Here is a 13555-nt window from a genome sequence, read left to right on the forward strand (position 1 = left end):
AACAGACTCGGCATTCTCTGTCTCAAGCCTCATCACGAATGAAAGCCCAGGCAGATAAGAAAAGAAGACCTCCTCAGTACTTTTCTCCCGGTGATAAAGTGTGGTTGTCCTCCAGATACATCTGTTTCAGGATTCAGCTACAAGTTGGGTCCTCGCTTAATGGGTCAATTTGAGGTGTTGCAAAAAATTACTCTAGTCTACTATAAACTGTGTCTGCCTTCTTCTTTACGTATTCCTAATTCCTTTCATGTGTCGCTTCTCAAGCCACTAGTGATCAACCGTTTTTCTCAAAAGAATGTTGTTCCCATGCCTGTCTCAGGTTCTTCGGATGTCTATGAAGTCAAGGAAATTCTTGCCACTAAAACCGTAAGAGGAAGACGATACTTTTTGGTTGACTGGAAAGGATTTGGTCTAGAGGAAAGATCTTGGGAGCCGGAGGAGAATATCCTGGACCGTGATCTCCTCCAGAACTTTTTGTGCCCCCCCAAAAAGAGGGGAAGAACAAAGGGGGGGGGGTACTGTTACACTCTGCGCTCTGGCCAGAAATGCTGTCCGTGAGCGCTCCCCTCCTCTTTCCTCCCCAGCCAGCCGGTCACTCACCTCTGCTCTCTGTTGTCCCTCCGGTCCTCTCGCAGCGCCGATGCACGTGCCTCTGCCTACTAGGGCACGCGCTGGAGTTCTACACCTGCACCTATCCTATAAATATCAGCACCTCCCACTAACCCCTGCCGGATCTTTGTTTGCCTTAGTGCCCTAAAGAAAGCGTTTGTAGTCTTGCCTTGCTGTGTTCCTGACTCCTTTGTTCCGTGACCTGGCTTTGAATCCTTTGTTCCGTGACCTATTGACCTTCTGATATGATTCTGACTTTACATCTGTGCCACCTGCCCTGACCTTTGTCATTCTTATTGTAGGCCCCAAAAATGAATCACTATGTTTAATAGAATAATAGCATGATGTGTCCGCCATATTGTATGAATTCTCAGAAGGCCTAAGTGGAGTTCATTTAAAGATCACAGACCTTTGAATGTTTGTGAAGGTGTCATCTCTTCTAAGAGACATGTAAATAGGAACTAGGGGTATGACAAACAAGTCAAGACAATACCCGTGATGTTTGACAAGTCTCCAAGGAAAGTCCTGGAGAGTGAAACTCATTGTCTGTCATTTTGACTCCAATGGTGAGTCTGCTCTGTACACCTGGACACAGGTGTGTGTGTGTTTAACAATGGGTTGTATTTGCATTCTATTTATCTATATCTTTGGCCATCTATATGAGATGCCTGAGAAGCATCAATGGCATTGTCTTGTCTTGGGTTATATAAAGGTGATAAGGTGGCCACAATAATCTTTTGCATCTCTAACAAAATTAAAGTAAATTATTGTTTAGCTGTGATGTCATGCAACTAGACTCTGAACCTTCATTGTTAACACCCACCAGTCATCATTGGATGACATTATATTTGTTGGGTGGATCTTTAAGACAGAAAACAAGCTAAAAGAGCTAAAAGCAGGTGTAAGGAGGACTAGAGAGAAACTACAGGGAACACAGAAAGAGGGACCCCATCCTTATTACTGAAGTTCCTAGAGGCTACCTGAAGTGGCGGAGCATTGAAGAGCCAGGGAGAAAAACTTAAGTCCATAAGTAACTTCTTCTCTGATAACTGGTTATGACTACAGGCGTTCCCATGGACCCCGGGCAGCCATCTTTCTTTCATCCAGAAGTACTTTCAGTAAGAAGCACAGGTTTCTTATTTGATTAAGATACCTCCTTTTAATGTGGACAGAATTATCTCATGGGGACGAGCAGAGCTGGCTTATATATAACCTCAATTATGAGATCATAATAGTAGTTTATAAGCCACACCCCCTTCTACTGTAGATGAATGGGGAGCATCTTATGGGGATCAATGCAATGAGCATATTGCATATTAGCATAGTCTAAATGGGATTTTCCTCTGCTCCCCCACATGAGATAATAATTCCCATGAAAAAACTTAATTTAAGTCTTCCTTTATTAGTAGCGTACTTTAAATGATATATTTAACAACCGTATCTTACCAGAGATAGTTGTGGTTAGAACTGGGTGGGGTTTACTCCCATTTTATATATATATATATATATATATATATATATATATATATATATATATATATATATATATATATATATATAAAATGCCCATTTCATATCATTTGATGTGATGATCGCTATGCAAAGTAATCTATTGATATCTGAACTAACTTCTGTGACTAAGCTGAATATTATTAAATAACATTACTAACATATTATTGGTTTATATCTGACATGACGTCATTGATATTCTTTATATAATTTCATTTATATTATGGTCTGTTTACTATCCTTAATGTTTAATCGATTGTAACTAATAAATGTACATGTCATTTTTATAATAACTGTGTTATTATTTTATTATATTGCAAAAGTTACTTCTACCACTACTTCAAAGAACTCGTCTCTGGGATAATTGTCGGGGCCAGATATGGTGAATTGCATTGTTTGTATATTTTTGTCAATTCATAACGGTCATAATGTTTTTCATATTTTTGTTGACCCTAATTAATAATTCATAAATTAGTTATTAACCACGACACCTTCTGCTATCCAGACCACAAGTTGCCGTATCCCTCCTGTGCCTCGAATCTCCTCAGCCGCCTGTGTGGTCAAGTCGTGCCAGGGGTAGCGACCTGGGTGCCGCCTGCCACAGAAAATCCATCCCGCTTTGCATTGGGTTCTGGTGAAAACCAGCAGCATCTTAGACTTCACTCGCTGGCACGGCCAACGTCATCTACCACACAGGTCCATTGGATCCACTACTACCCTGAGTGCTACAGCCTACTGCTGTGAGTCTTACAAGAGGGCTGTAATCAGGGATCTGTACTAGGACCAATTTTGTTTAATATATTCATTAGTGATTTTGCAAAAAGTCTCGATGGTAAGGAGTGTCTATTTGCTGATTACACAAAGATATGTATCAGGATTGATGCTCCTGGAGGGATACGCCAAATGGAAAAGGATTTAGGCAAACTTGAAGAATGGTCGGAACTCTGGCAACTGAAATCTAATGTGGATAAGTGCATGATAATGCAACTGGGGCGTAAAAATCCATGGGTAGAATATAGAATATTTGACACAGACCAGACCTCAGTATCTGAGGAATGGGATTTAGGAGTAATTACTTCAGAAGACTTAAAGGTAGGAAGACAATGTAATAGAGCAGCAGTAAATGCTAGCAGAATGCTTGGATGTATAGGGAGAGGTATAAGCATTAGAAAGAGGGAAGTGCTCGTGCCGCTGTACAGAGCACTGGTGAAACCTCTCTTGGAGTATTGTGTGCAGTACTGGAAACTCTCCAGAAGGATATAGATACTCTAGAGAGAGTTCAGAGAAGAGCTACTAAACTAGTACATGGATTGCAGGATAAGTGCAGAAGTGGTAGCTGCAAATACAGTGAATGAGTTTAAGCATGCATGGGATAGTCATGAGGCTATCCTTCATATAAGATGGGGCTTGGGACTATTGATAGGAATCAGATTATTGGGCAGACTAGATAGGCCAAATGGTTCTTATCTGCCGACACAAGTGGAATGAAAAATAGATAATTGTAAAACTTTGGCATGGTAAGCATTCACGTCAGAGATCAGGCAATGCCTCTCAGAGATTAGTTAAAATATCGGCAACTCCAAGCAAAATTCAAAGTATAGTAAGGGGAAACAAATATTATTTGAGTTTCACATCACACCCGTTATACAAAATGTCGTCAAGCCATATTATGGTCCTGCCTAAATATAAATTAGTACTTATTTTATTTGTTTAGCATTTGCTCATATTAAAAAAAGGAGATATTTTTGTAAAGCTTATCACTTAATAACCAATTACTTGAATATAGTTAACAAGCAAAGAATATAGGTATCATATAAAGCTCTGGTTAGGTTTGCTCCTGTTTTAAAGATGATAAAAAGGTAACAAAGTCACTGCCTTTAACATTTCTATACTTCTTACTAATGATCATGTTTTAGGATGAGATATGGATTTTATGCCATCAAAGGGCCTCTCTCTTGAAGATGTAAATTGAACTAGAACAACCAGGCAACATTTGATATGTAACCAAATACCAGGTTTAACAGAATGGGTGGCATCTGTCTTTACTGATTTGTTCAGTCTTCATTATAGTATTGTCAGTATTCTCAGCCAACGAAGAAAAAGACATGCAAAGTGTACAAATGCCTGAAAAGGGGAGTGAAGTATAACATAAATATCTGAACAAAAACTTGTCAGCAAATAAGTTATATTGTTATTCCATAGGGCTGTATTGTCTGAGTATATATATATATATATATATATATATATATATATATATATATATATATAAAAATGGAGTGCTTTTTGGTAGCCCACCAAATGCCACGCCAACATACATAGAAACATCTTCACAATAAAGCACAAGTGGTTATTGAGTAGTGTTGAGCGGCATAGGCCATATTCGAATTCGCGAATATTCGCGAATATATGGATGAATGTTCGTCATATATTCGTGAATATTCGCATATTCGTAATATTCTCGTTTTATTTTTGCATATGCAAAAATTTGCGTATGCAAAAATTCACATAAACGAAATTTCGCATATACAATAGTTAGTGCAAGTGAAAATTCGCATATGCGAAAATTCGCACACCAGTCTCGCACAGTAGTATTAGAGCCTTCTTTACACCACACAAGCTGGAAGCAGAGAGGGATGATCACTGTGATGTGTACTGTGAAAAAAAAAAAATTATATATATATATATATATATATATATATATATATATAAAATAAAAAAAAGAATATTCGTAATTACGAATATATAGTGCTATATAGAGCAACACTATTATTGAGCTCTACCATTGTTTTTTTAAATTTTTTTTTTTATGGGAGAAACCCCTACTGCTTGCAGGTAATCCCACAAGGCTCTCATTGAAATCAGTAGGGAATAGGTTTCAAGTGTGGTTTTTGAGGCAAAAGACATGAGGTTTTCACCTAAAAAAAATATAATTATTTTGTCTATGTGAATCTGCCCTTGCTTATATCAATCCATCATTTTTATTTGTTTAAAGAGATTTGTTTCCTTCGGTAACCATGCTCATCATCTATCTGTAGAATGCACCATGCTGTGGCTCGAGCCCTTTTAACTCTATAGGCCTGATAGGACTAAAAAAGGTAGTTTATTACAATGCTCAGCTATCATTGTCAGGCCCATAGATGTAAAATTAAGCACAGTTCAGCAGACCTAAATAATTTTGACTACTATTATGATTATGTAATACCTTTGGTCCACTCCCGCTGGCATACTGCTGCTACCAGCATGAACAGCCCCAAAGTTACCTGTAATCCATGCTGCCTGGTTCATACTTCACTCTACCGCTGTACATCTTCTGTTGTCATTGCCACTCCTAACTCTGCCTGTACACACTCTTTCTGATTTTCAAAGGGTCAATGTGCATATTTAAATTCTTCCCCTTTTATTCACCTTCCATCATCAGTCAGCTACACACACTCCACCTTTCCTGAGCAAAGGTTTATAGTGTTCCTGAAAAGGTATATCCCTCCATATGGGTTTGTTTATGTATATGACTTCAGACTGTCTCCTGACTATGTTCCTGCTTTATCTCCTGTACTATATTGCCTTTCCTGTGTATGTTTAGTGGAAACCTGTGCTGCCCATCCTGACCTTTTGACCAGTTTCTGTCTACACATCTTCACAGCCAGCTTTAGACCTTGGCCTGTCATTGAACTTGAAGCTACCTGACCACACTGTACATTGCATTGGTGTCTCTTAGACTACTGAGCCAGCTGCAACCCACAATGGACAAGTGTTGGAGGTAGTGACATAGAAGCTATCTGTGGTCCAACTCCCCATATGGGGGTTACCAGGTAAGCTAGTTAGACAACCCCCCCCCCCCATAAGTGTAGTTCAAAGCCAAGCTGGTGGGTGCCCTAACAGGTCCACATTTGTTGCCTGGTACAGATTTCAACGATAAAACCATAATTGTTGTAGTTACCTTTTTTTGTATAGCAAATCATTCTTTTGTTGAGTGTTTCTTCTAAATGTATGTTGACTACTACATGGAATCCTGGAGTTGTTTACTTTTCATTATACATTAAATGTCAGATATTGGCTTGGTTAGCCTCTTTTATTGACAATTATGTGGGTAGATGGAATAATCTAGATTAGGTTAGAAAACAGTATACTGACAATGAACATATAACGCTAAAAGAGTCTGACCATTATTTGGGATTTAAGAAAATGAAATGCAAGAGTTAGCATTTCATTACTTGAGACAAGTTGTTCATTTTTTCCATTCATTGGATGTATGGGAATTTTATATTTTCCATTTTTGGTTTTAGTTTTAATGAGTTATAGTATTTTCCTATTGAATGCCATCTGGAAATAATTTCATGCCTTGCTTTTTACTGGTAAGAGTCACCTCTTTATGGAGCTATGTGGGCTTACATTTGGAATTGAGTTGACATGTGATTTATTGCCACATTTTAAAAGGCTTCTTTATAATTGTTTTGTTATATATGAAATAGTAACTTACACCATCACACAATAACACCCTGGTGCCTTTCCATCTAAAGGCCTTTCTCAGTACTTGGAGTGGCATGTAGTGTTTATTCTCTTGTTAACTTCCCACTGGGAATAATAGCATAGAGGGAATGAGTGGATCTCTTCTTTTTCATCAGGTATGAGACTTGAATAAGAAGCCTGTGAGGTTTGAAGACTCTAAGAACTGTTATGTCGGCCCATTAAACGGTCTCAGCATCTGCGACTTCAGGCATTTTCTTTTCACAAGAGACTGATCAATAATGTGTATTGCACCTCGGACACTAGCTGTCATGAAGACAAAGTTTCAGAAAGCAATAAAAAGAGATACCTTTCCTAAATATTACAGGAAATGATGTACATGCTTGAAGTTCTGACTGTGTAATAGAGGTTATTGGAATTGTTTCATGCCCAAATGGGTGAATATTTTTATGTTATAAAGGAGAAGACTCATAAATATTTGTGCACGCATTGTGTTGTCATCCACATAATATTAACAATATGTTCTGTAAACTCTGTTGTACAGTCTCTTATACTATAACTGGACAGAGCAGCCATGCTCCCTTAGGAGTTTCTAACGTTTTAGGACACTTACAAACAAATTTTGTATATTAAATCCATGTTATACAGCTTTTCTTGAAGAATAATAAATAAAGTGAATTCTAACAGGACTTTAGTAGCATCTGGGAATGATTGCAAAACTATAGAACCCAGGAGCACAGTATCTGTTGGTGTTGCTGTTTGCTCAGAATATATTATGTTCTTCATATGGAATGTTCTCCATGGCTGCAAAAAGGGGTTGGCCACCTTTGTATGTAACTTATGTATACTGCAGTCCTGCTGTGTCCCTTTGCCAAAATAGATGACCAAAATAGGTCCCTTTGCTCTCCACCCTCTTTTTGAACAGTTTGGATATCTATCCTGTCTTTATGTCTCAGCATGGAAGACCATTTGACCATGTATTGTGCAGCAGAAACTAGTGCAAGGACAGTAGAGGACACCAATCAAGGGGTTAGGTCACATGTTCATCCATGCCGGGCCATCTTATTAACAGGATAGCCATCCAAACTGCTCAGAATAATTGAGGAGCAAGGGGGGGGGGTATATCAGCTGGACTGCACTGTACACCATGCAAAAGTAAGTTACACAACTAAAGCTAAACTACATTTTTGTATAATTGATAAAAAGGTGGTCATGGTAGTGCATTAAAGGGGTACTCCGGTGGAAAACTTTTTCTTTTTTTCTTTTCAATCAACTGGTGCAGGAAAGTTAAGCAGATTTGTAAATTACTTCAATTTAAAAATCTTAATCCTTCCAGTACTTATTAGCTAAATACTACAGAGGAAATGCTTTTTTTTTTTTTTTTGAACAATGAGCTCTCTGCTGACATCATGAACATAGTGCTCTCTGCTGACACCTCTGTCCATTTTAAGAACTGTCCAGAGTAGGAGACAATCCCCATAGAAAACATATGCTGCTTAGGACAGTTCCTAAAATGGACAGATATGTCAGCAGAGAGCACTGTGGTCATGATGCCAGCAGACAGCTCTGTGTTCCAAAAAGAAAAGAATTTCCTCTGTAGTATTCAGCAGCTAATAAGTACTGGAAGGATTAAGAGTGTTTAATAAAAGTAATTTACACATCTATTTAACTTTCTGGCACCAGTTGATAAAAATAAATAAATAAAAAGATTTTCACTGGAGTATCCCATTAACCATACCACACATTCATACATTCATCTATATGCATCCTCAAATAAGACATATGGGTATATAGTACCACTGGTTCAAGTCATTAGACACAAGATAGGGCTGGGATTTTTGGCCATTACGCTCGGTTCTCAAAAGGAGTTCTTAACCCCTTAAGAACCAGGCCCATTCAGGACCAGGCAAATTTAATTTTTGCATTTTCATTTTTTCCTCCTTGTCTTCTAAAATCCATAACTCTTTTATATTTCCATCAACAGACCCATATAGAGGCTTGTTTTTGTGTGAACAATTCAACTTTGTAATGACACCTCTCATTTTACCATAATATGTACGGCAACCCCCAAAAAGATTTTATTAATCAGGAAATTTTAATGAAAACAACAATTTTGCAAATTTTGGTGGGTTTCGTTTACACACTGTACACTTTACGGTAAAAATTACTTTTTTTCTGTATTCTGTAGGTCAATACAATTAAAATGATACCCATGATTACATATTTTTCTATTATTGTACCGCTTTAAAAAATCTCAAACTTTTTAACAAAATTAGTACATTTAAAATCCCTCTATTTTGATGACCTATAACTTTTTCATTTTTTCGTATAAGTGGCGGTATAAGGGCTCATTTAGTGGGCGATCCGATCATCCATTTAAATATGCGCATTGCCGCAGATGCCATGATCTGTATTGATCACGGCATTTCTGAGGGGTTAATGGGGGACATCAGTGCGATCGCTAATGTTCGCCATTACTGGCTATCCCCGAACTGCACTGCATGGCGCGAACATCGCTCCAATGCTCGCGGTCATTTACAGGACGTAAATGTACGTCCTGGTGCGCGAAGTACCATATACGTCTGTGGTCATTAAGGGGTTAAAAAAATTATCAAGATAGTCAATGTTGTTGCTTGATATCCAGCTGAGAACCATACAAGCCATAAGTAGAGTAAGTAAGCTGACAACCATACAAGCCATAAATAGAGTAAGGAATGCTATGTAGCGCTGTAAAACTGAATTATATATCGCTTTTCTTATAGATTTACTTTTAAATTATTACTGTAAAATAAAATGTAATTTAAAAGATGCACTATACATCCATATAACTGCTGCAGCCAAACATTGAAACATTGACCTTAAAGGGGTACTCGGACCCCTGCGATCTCCGGGCCGGCAGTAACAGCATCCGGAACATGGGAGCATGGAGCATGTCACGCCACGCCCCCTCCATTCATGTCTATGGAAGGGGGCATGACGGTTTGTACAAGAGCAAGGGGCCACAACTACAATGGGCATGCACACCCAAACAAATAGATAACTGAAATCCTGTATTAGTATAAACAGTATAATTTTATTGAATAACCAACACATACAAAAACAGTAAAATCACTTAAAAAGATGCCTTATAACCGGGACACCGTTATAGGGCATCTTTTTAAGTGATTTTACTGGTCTTGTATGTGTTGGTTATTCAATAAAATTATACTGTTTATACTAATACAGGATTTCAGTTATCCATTTGTTTGGGAGTGCATGCCCATTGTAGTTGGGGCCCTTTGCTCTTGTGTGGTTCAATTGTTACTTTGCCCACTGCATGCACCCCTATATGTTTATAAATTGTGCGGAGCCCCCCCCCCCATCTTCTTAATTTCCCTTGGTTTGTACGTAACCGTCAGGCCTCCTCCTATAGACCTGAATGGAGGGGGCGCAGCGGCTCTAGTATCCAGTCATCCGGCACAGAGCAGACTTTGCTCTGCGCATGGATGACTGGAGTGCTGCGCTGGCAATCACGGGGGTTCCCAGCAGTGGGATCCCCAGGATCTAGCATCTTCTCCCCTATCCTTTTGATAGGGGATAAGATGTTTTGCACATGAGTACCCCTGGGTCATGTGCCATACATGCTAGCATCACTGCTGAGGCCCGGGATTGACCATGTCATTGCTCTGGGAAAATAAACAAATGGGGTCCATCAGTTGGCATATAGGTCTATCAGTAGGTAGATAACCCAGTAATTAGGTAGTTTGCCCAAATCAGCGAGTATGGCCACCCCAGTTTGTAGGTAGGCCACCAAGTAGGCAGGTAGTTTTACCAAGGAGGCAGGCATTATGTAGATAGTTTCCTCCAGTAGGTATTTCCTCCTTTATGTAGGTGGATTCCTTAGTTGGTAGTTCCCCCACTAGGTAGGAAGGTTCTGCCAGTTAGGACAGTAGGTCAAATCCTTCAATTAGGTGGGTAGATTCCCTAGTAGGTAGTTAGGCAGGTCTCCCCAGCAGGTAGATAGATCCCTGTAAGTAGGTTGATTAGTCCTTTAAATAGGTAAGTAGGTTTCTTCAAGTAACAAATGTTCACCTCCCCATTAAAATCATTAGGAAACATTAGCAAAAAAATCTGCAGCGGAGATTGACCACAGGTCAGTTTTCTCAGATTTTTTTTCGGTAGTGTGTGGCTCGGAGTTTAGAACTCTCATCCAGTTTTCTACTACTGTAAACATTGCAGATTTTCCGTCACAAGGGACCATTCCCTGGCTGGTTAAGCAGAAAAAACAGGCAGACAACCAACAACACAATATGAAATAACTTATAACACTGGTAAGATTGCATAGTTAAATCTGGTAATAAATGTTTCCCTAAATAGAGCATTAATTGTTTTGCCAAAAAATCATAATCAAGGATTGTCCGGCTTAATTTTAAAGCGTCTCATCTATTTTCTTCCAATTTATGAGAGTGAATGTATGCTTTCAGCCATCAATTTCTGCTTTTGCAGCTGTGCTTTCTGCCTCTGGCCCCCATATTTCCAGACTATTTGGCAATTCTGTATGGAGACTGGAATCCAGGACTATTACACAAGCCAGTTAATTGGTGACAGATTAAATGAGTTTTTTTGTATTTTTTTTACAGTATTATGCTTTATACAGTTTTTTTTTTTTTTTTTTGCAATATAGTCATCTACAGTACCTAAATGTACTTAATTTATATTTGACTGTTTGATCATTTTTACATATGTTTAAATATGCCTTTATAGAAATGAATCATACCAAGTTGTTGGGTGCATACAGATACAATATAGTATATAACAGGGACTGAATGTCATCAAGTAAAACCTAAACTGGTTTCATTGCCAGTAGCAGATTATAATTGGTGCTTACAGTTTTTATAGCTGCTCATTTCACAGGGTGTGTTCTCACATTCAGGTTTTTTATGCAGTTTTGTAACCAAAGCCAGGAATGGGTTTAAAAAAGGAGACAGCTCTCAGTCTTTCCTTCATATTTGTCCTCCACTAATGATCCATTTCAGGCAGTTTTTTGGGCGCAAAATGTGACTAAATTCTTGCATTTTCAATAATAACTATATGACAAAATTTAATTACTTAATTTAATTACTTATAATGATACCTGTCATCGGTTTTCTGCTGCCCAAACTTTGGAGTGCAGACATTCTACCAGTCCTAATAGCTAGCCCTTGGGGCAGATCCCGGTAGCTGCTCCCTGCCAAGTCGGCCGCTGTTTGGGCAGCATAAAACTGATGATAGGTTCTTTTTGTTTAACACTTTAAGGCTGTGTTCACACATTGTGTTACCCCATTGCAGTACCTCAGTATGCATGTTATTTGTGCAATCTGCTGTAAAAAAGTACATTTTTACCAAGATTTCAGTCTTTATCAGCAACACAGACACAGACAATTTCCATTTTTGTTTCTTAGGCCATGTTCACCTGTTAAAATTTTCAATGCTGCATCCGGCATGAAGATTCCACTGCAGCAGAGTTCCATGAAATTCAATGGGATTCTGCTGCGCTGTGCACATACCTGTGGCATATGTTTCCAGCACGGAAATTCAATTTTCCATGTCCACACAAAGAATTAACATGTTCATTCTTTGTGCGGAGTTCAGCTTTTAATGCATAGCTGTCTATGAGACATTCCTGTGTGGTCCTAGCTCCGGCATGTCCACAGGGAGGAGTGCAGAGTTTCCGTGGTGTGAACGTAAGTCTTCTTCAAAACTTTTTTATATGTGTAAACCCAGCCGGAAGCTATAATTACAAAATGTAATTAAGCTAATTTTTTTGGCCCATTAAATGTCTGTATAAGGCTAGGTTTCCGCACAGGTCTTTTCTGGCTTATTTTTATTTTTCTAATATCTGCCACTGCAGTTTTTTGAGCCAAAGTCGGAAGTGGATCCATGAGAAAGGAGAAGTAAAGGTCCTTCTTTTTAATTTCCCATTCCTTTATACACTGAAGAAAAAATAATAATAATTGCTGCATGTGTAATTGTCTAAAATATTAGATTATGATATTACTGATCCTGCACGGTGAATGATGTAAATGCAAAAAACATTTATAAATGCCAAAATTGCTGATTTTTGATCACATCATGTCCAAGAAAAAACATAATAAAAAGTGATCAAGTAGTCACATATATGCAAAATACAACCGCTCCTTAAATGGCAGAATAAAAAAGTTATAGGGGTCAGAACATGGCATTGAACAAACTTTTTATATTTTTTAAGGTTTACTATTTTTTTTTTTACAATAAAATTAAACATTCAATTGCATCATTGGAATCATACTGACCCAAAGAATAAAGTTAACATGTCAGACTTTACCGTATTTTGAACTCTGCAAAAACTGTTGCCCTACAAAATTGCTCAATTCCATATTTTTCCAATTTTGCCTTACATATATATTTTTTCTGCTTCCGTAATACATTATATGATAAAATGAAGTACACCAATGAAAAGTATAACTTGTCCCACAAAAATAAGCTCTAAAACATTTTTGTCAGTCGAAAAATAAAAAAGTTATGGGTCTTAGAGTGTGAGGAGGAAAAAACATGAGCCTCCCCAAAAAATGTCTGGGTCATGAAGGGGTAAATATGCATAGGCACAAAGATTGACATAAGAAATGGCATTCATAACAGTGGAGAAAACAGTAGTTGCTCTTCTGATGGGCAGTGCCTAATCTTTATCTTGAGAAAAACAGATAGTAGGGTAAAGCCACACGAGTGGCGGGCTATATGTGGCTGAACTGCAGCAGCCGACGGCCACCTGAGCTTGCCAGGAAATCGTGCAGCCATTAGCTGACGCATTTCAGCCTCATGTGGTTGGACATTCATTGTAGCTTCACCCCTAGAACATGTAGAGGGATAGTATTCTTTATTATCTCTTGAAATCACTAAACTACTGTATAAATGTTACGCTCAATACATGGACAAATTGTTTTGGCTTTTACAACACAAAGAATTAAAGAATTGGAAT

The sequence above is a fragment of the Hyla sarda genome, chromosome 1 (genome assembly GCF_029499605.1).
Source record: "Hyla sarda isolate aHylSar1 chromosome 1, aHylSar1.hap1, whole genome shotgun sequence".
NCBI classification, from domain to species: domain Eukaryota; kingdom Metazoa; phylum Chordata; class Amphibia; order Anura; family Hylidae; genus Hyla; species Hyla sarda.